Below are 6480 nucleotides of genomic sequence, written 5' to 3' on the forward strand. Positions count from 1 at the left end.
TCATACATTTAAACGAATGGAATTTTTCAAAATGTCTGCCTAGGTTATGTAAACAGATCTTAGTAATATTGTATGAATAAACAAACTTGGACATAAAGTTATGATGCTCTATGATGCCTTTGTGTATTGCAAATTCCAGAAGAAAACCCGCTGTGGATTGTGAGAAAATGCATACAGGTTCATAAATCCTGACTCCGAACATAGTGACCAAAGTGGAGGTGCTGTGGAATGGGATTATCAGAAGGCCAGATGGACCTCTTAAACTCATATCTTCATGAAAATCTCCCCTCTCTACTTTTTGCCTTAGTTCGTTGAGGATTTTATATAGTCATCTACTTTTCAGACAGGCTCTCACAGCCTAGGTTGTCCAGAGCTCACTATGTATCCCAGCTAACACTGAACTCACACTATTCCTTCTGCCTCAGCCTTTTGATTACTAGGATTAAAGCCATGAGCCACAACACATGGTTGACACCTTCAAGGAATTTTTCCAAGTCCATCTCTAAAGTGAGGAGCTGACGCCAGCGTAGAACATTTTACTGACCTTTCCTCTAGTGGCAACCATCAGGTGAGCCAAGATGGGTGCATACAAATACATCCAGGAGCTGGGGAAGAAGCAGTCCGACATGATGGTGATGCGCTTCCTTCTAAGGGTCCGCTGCTGGCAATACCCCTACAGCTGCGCTGCCCAGGGCTCCCCGCCCCACCCGGCCTGATTAAGTGCGAAGGCTGGGATACAAGGCTAAGCAAGGTTATGTCATTTACAGGATTCGTGTCCGCCGCGGTGGTCACAAGCGCCCAGTTTCTAAGGGTGCAACTTACGGCAAGCCTGTCCACCATGGTGTTAACTAGCTGACCCCGAAGCCTTCAGTCTGTTGCTGAGGAGAGAGCTGGGCGCCACTGTGGAGCTTTGAGAGTCCTGAATTCCTACTGGGTTGGTGAAGATTCCACATATAAATTTTTTGAGGTTAACCTCATTGATCCATTCCATAAAGCTATCAGAAGAAATCCTGACACCTAATGGATGACCAAACTAGTCCACAAGCACAGGGAGATGCGTGGGCTGACATCTGCTGGCCTCAAGAGCCGTGGCCTTGGAAAGGGCCACAAGTTCCACCACACTGTTGGTGGATCTCCCGTGCAGCCTGAAGAAGGCACAATACTCTTCGGCTCCCCCGTTACCGTAATACACGTAATATTTGTAAAATTAATATCCAATAAACAACTTAGGACAGTCAAAAAAAAAAGAACATTTTACTGAAAAAAAAACAACAAAAAACAAAACAATAAATCATACGGTGCGTTTAGAAAAGGAAACGACCAGATGTATGGCAAATGCTATCAAAAGGTAGAAAGCATCCACTGTGGGAGTTTGGTCACAGATGATGAAAAGGATAGTGGAGAATTTGTGTTGTGCTTCTGAGGGTGGCAGTCATGTGGTGAACAGGTGTACAGGGTACCAATACAAAATATTTCTTATTGTGGATTATGATCAATAAACTTAGTCAGTTTTATGATCTGTTACTTTTGCTGAATACAGTTATCCTTTTGTTTAATTTTCAAAGTGGCTCAGAATGTATTTTGTTCTCTCACTACCATTTTGGAAGAAACACGTCCACCACTTCACAAAAGAATAACACTCCCACAAAACTATACCTTCATCCATCCTTCCAGCCACGGCAGCCATGATGCGCGTGAATTTGACTTCTGTGCGTCTTGTAAGTCACTGAGCAAATTGCTATCAGTTGTTATAAATACTTAAGATTTAAGGGCACAGTGTAATACAACATGAAAAGTTATGGAAGTCTCACCACTGAAATCTAATAGCTAATTCGAAACGATTAAGTGGACTTAGTGGCAGTTGGTAAGTCATAAATATGCATTGCTCTGGTCTCCTGCAGTGAGAAACAGAAGTAACTGAAGGCCCAGTTATTCTTGCTCTGGATTAATCACTACATTCACAGCAAGAACAGGCTTCTATAGGCTGCCCCCGGATAATGGCTGAATGTGGCAGAGTATTAATGTAAACACATTTGGGTGAGATGTTTGATTTCTTCAATACATGGCTTTAGACTAAGAAGTTCCAGTAAATATGTCAAAAAAAAAAAAAAAACCTTGCAGACATGGGTTTTCTTTATGGATGTAAAGCTTCAATCATGGTTTAAAGGTTCTGTATACTTTGCTCAACTTTCTCATCTTTACTTTTCTTAGATGTTGCCTTTAATTTATACTTTGGATATCGATTTCCACCTTTCTCCTCCTCTAGTCCCTCCCCACTTCTTCCTCCATTTCTTCCTTCTCCTTTTAGAGAGAGGGTGTCATGTAGCCCAGACTGTACTCAAACTCCCCATCCTCTTTCTGACCCCTCTCAAGAGTTGAAGATACAGGTATTTTGCTCAGTTTTTCGTGTATTTTTCAAAAGATTCAAATTATCACTGAAAAACTGTACACTCAGGGGCGAGCATGAATGGACTTGAGAGCAAATCAGTAGAATGTTCTAGTCTATCTCAGAGAGGAAACTGATTCGAAGGAAACAAGATCATCAGGTACCTCAGTAGCAGCAGAGGTCAAATCAAATGTATGACTAAATCTCAGGGGATGAGGATGAGGGAAGATACTCAAAGAAGTAATCTCGAGACACTTTCAAATTTCATTAAAAAGTGTACCACAAGACTCAAGAAACTCAATAGATACATAGCAGAAGAAACATAAATGAAACAATAAGTGAGGAACACGTTGGATACATTCCTAAACCTCCAGAATAATGAGGAGCTCTTACTCATGCTGAAGAGAAAGTGTTATTTGCAAAAAGTGAGTCATTACATGGGGGGGGGGACCGCATAAGGATATTTGTTCGTCTCGTTCTGCAGACACTACTTACCCTTAAATAAGGTCACAGTTGGACATTCCTTTCATGTCTCATATTTTTATTGTATTGTGAGCAACATGTACAAAAAGAACAAAGACCGAAGTGCACACATTTTGGTTTTATTTATTATGCCTTCTTTCATTAGGGTGAAAGATTAATCAGTAGCTCTCTCCTTGGAGATGTTGAGAACCAGCTGGATCATAGATAATTAGACCACCTGTACCAGTGGTTCACCGTGTTCCTTCTGGTTTCCCCTTCTTAAAATCATATCAGTAACATTTGATCTGAGAAGACTTTTTGCTGTATTTTTATTATACAATCCAAATCTGGCCGGCCCTTAGAATTCAAGCATGCCTCGACTACAAGAGACCAAGTGATGACAGTGTCTTCTTCAACCTCTATCTTAGTTATGATTTCTATTACCGTGAAGAGATACCACGACGAGGTAATGCTTATAAAGGATAACATTTAATTGGGGCTGCCTTCCAGCTTCAGAGGTGCAGTCCATTTTCATCATGGTGGCAGGAAACATGGCAGTGTGCGGGCAGACATGGCGCTGGAGGGGCTGAGAGTTCTTCATTCCGTTCTAAAGGCAAACAGGAGAAGGCTGACTTCCAAACAGCTAAGAGAAGGGTCTCAAAGCACACCCCTACAGTGACACACTTTCTCCAACAAAGCCACGCCTACTCCAACAAGGTCACACCTCCTAATAGTGGCACTCCATGGGGCCAAGCATACTCAAACCACCACAGCCTGCACTCCCCTATCTCCTTTCTGTTACCATGAGGAGGATGGGATGTGTTAGGAGGGGGTTCTGGCTGAGCAATTTGTTCTCCATCTGGAGCTTCACTGGACTCTAGTCTTCACTGCCAACCTTCATTGTTAATAAGGGCTAACTGACTTTTCCTTCATGCAAGCCTTTTCATGATACCCCCACAGTGGCACCTATATACTTCAGGGTGCATACAAGGTACCACTTTTCAGGTGTGGGAACATATCTACTCTATACCCATCTTAAAAAGGATAAAGTTCTTTTTTTTTCTGGGAATTCAACCCATCAAGGCTTCCTTGTTAGTCTCAGTGAGTTGTAAGACGTTCTGTTTGCTACACAGTGCTGGAGGCTTAGCTATCTAAGACTGGTGGGAGCCAGCCAGACTCCATGTTTGTAAAAGCCCACTCTTGTCCATAGATGGCTTCCTTCTCTTTTGTGTCATTTCACAGTTGGAATGACTTTTTCTGTTCTATAGTCCAGTTCCTGAAAACCCTTCTCTTGTGACATAATCACACTAGGCACATAACTTTAATATATGAATTTTGAGGTGACGACCAAATTCTTTCTATAGAAAGATCTATAGATCTTTAACTTTTATATATTTTCTCAGTCCATTTGGGAGCAATTTTTGCCATGTTGCAAGGCTCCAAAGTATTGCATCCACTCTTTTGAAGCTTACTTTTGACTTACAAATTTGTCACAAAATCTATAATAGATTACCTTGTAAAAAACATGATTAGTGAAGAGAGTTACTTATTATTTCCTTAGAATAGTTTCTTAGAATGGGATTGCTGGGTATAGGTCACACACACTTTGACGTCATTACAAATCTACACACTCCGACATCATTATAAATCTACCCAACACATACTAACTACCCACACACACCTTGGTGCGCATTGAAGACATACATTTCCTTAAGCCATACTCATTTAAAAAGCTTCGTGTTGTGTGTGCACAGTCTTGTGTGTGTGCATGCAATAGTACGAATGTGGTAGTCACATGACAACCTTGGGTGTCGGTTCTCACCTTCTGCCTCCCTTCTACCCTTGTTCAAGACAATGACTCTTATTGTCCTTTGTTATATACAGCAGGCCAGCTGACCCAAGGTGCTTCTGGGGACTGTCTGGTCCCCACCTCCCTTCTTTCCACAAAGCACTTGGGTTACAGGTGTGTCTATTACTATGTCTGCTTCCATGTAGACTCTAGGGACTCACACACAGGCGACTGAAATCATTTCACCAGCCTTGAAAAATCATTTTAAGAGGAGCTTGATAGTGTGGAAGGACGATTTGTTGTTTTTACTACTCTCTTTTGCAATTACAAAGGCTGAACTCAGCCTCATTTTATGATTCCGTCTCATTGTCGCTAGTTTTCTTTTTTTTTTTTTTGTGATATCTTTTTTTCCTTTTTTTTTTAACTTGAGTATTTCTTATATACATTTCAAGTGTTATTCCCTTTCCCGGTTTCCGGGCAAACATCCCCCTCCCCCGTCGCTAGTTTTCTTAATCCCACGCTGACCACTGAATGCGACAAACACATGAATGGTATTTCTCAGACATATGGAATTCTCTCTGGCTTTGAAATGTTTACCTCTGCTGCTTTTGTGGCCTAAGGTGTTCTGTGTCCTCATTGGGATTCCAGGGTGACTTCACACGCTACCTTTTGGTAAGATCTTTCCTTTGTTTTTTATACCTAGGAAAACTGGGCTGTTTCCTTAGACTTCTTATAATCTACATGGATGCAGAACCATCTCCCTGCTTAATACTTGTCAGTTGTTTGTCTTTGAGGCTACACAAAACATACATAGATGCTACCCTCATCCCAGCCATTGGTGGATCCCCGAGATTCGGAAAATATCTGCCATATGGTAGGTATCCGAAGCATATATTGAATAAGTAAACATTTATGTTTGCCCAAATGCTGTGTTTATTATTTGAGTTAATGCATCAGACTGCATTCTTTGACCTCAGCTTTCACACATGTTGAAGCCCAAGTTCCCACTGTGAAGGTCTTTCTTGGTAGGGCACTGGGCAGGCAAGTAGGCTTAGATGAGCTTGTAAGGGTGGTACTGGGTGGTGTGACTAGTGCTCTCAACAATGATGAAGAGCTGACCGAGGTCTCTCCACGTCATGGGAACACAAACTGAGAAACTGACCGACTATAATCCACAAAACTGGTCCTGTTGGCACTTGGATTTCAGCCTTAAGTCTCTACATCTGAAAGAAAAACAAGTGTCTGGGTTTAAGCTACCCAGCGTATTTTTGTTTAATGGAGACCCAAATATAACCAAGCAAGGGATGTATAAGCAAATGTATTTCTCGTTTTCATATTCTTTGCTACAGAGACCATCCTATTTCTCTTTTCTTCTTTAGGAATGAGGTTCCAGTTAAAACCATTAGAGGGACATTTCCAGAGCCACAATTAACCTATGCCTCATTTTATAATATATCTTATTAGTGTAGTAGTGAAACAGTGGAGAAGAGACAATTTATTTATCCATATTCGAAGCCAATGTTTTTTGGTGCTGTTTAGTGCTGATGTAACACAGTGATTCATTAACATTTGGCGTTGAGGCCACATGTTAAGAGTCTCGGGCTACCAGGTTTGCAGATTGCAAAGCGTCTCCTCTGATGTGGTCCTTCCAGTTGCTCATTCCCATTGAAGCTTAGAGAGCTGAGAAGCAGGATCCCAATCTGTGTTTGCTTAGCACTGTTGGAGGAACCTTTAAAACCACACACTTCCTGCTTGGTTCTTGTTCTCTCTCCTCACCATGTCTTCTTTCTCTGTTTTCTGTGACAGTGGATTCCCCTGAGCTGACTTCTGGAGATCTCAGCAA

General features: G+C 41.7%; 1 pseudogene; it reads left to right on the forward strand.

Moving 5' to 3' along the window:
- Positions 1–544: 544 nt before the first annotated feature.
- On the forward strand, positions 545–1221 carry Rpl15-ps4 (ribosomal protein L15, pseudogene 4; annotated as a pseudogene).
- The last annotated feature ends 5259 nt before the right edge of the window (positions 1222–6480 follow it).

This window comes from Rattus norvegicus, chromosome 7 (genome assembly GCF_021556685.1).
Source record: "Rattus norvegicus strain SHRSP/BbbUtx chromosome 7, alternate assembly SHRSP_T2T, whole genome shotgun sequence".
Taxonomy (NCBI): domain Eukaryota; kingdom Metazoa; phylum Chordata; class Mammalia; order Rodentia; family Muridae; genus Rattus; species Rattus norvegicus.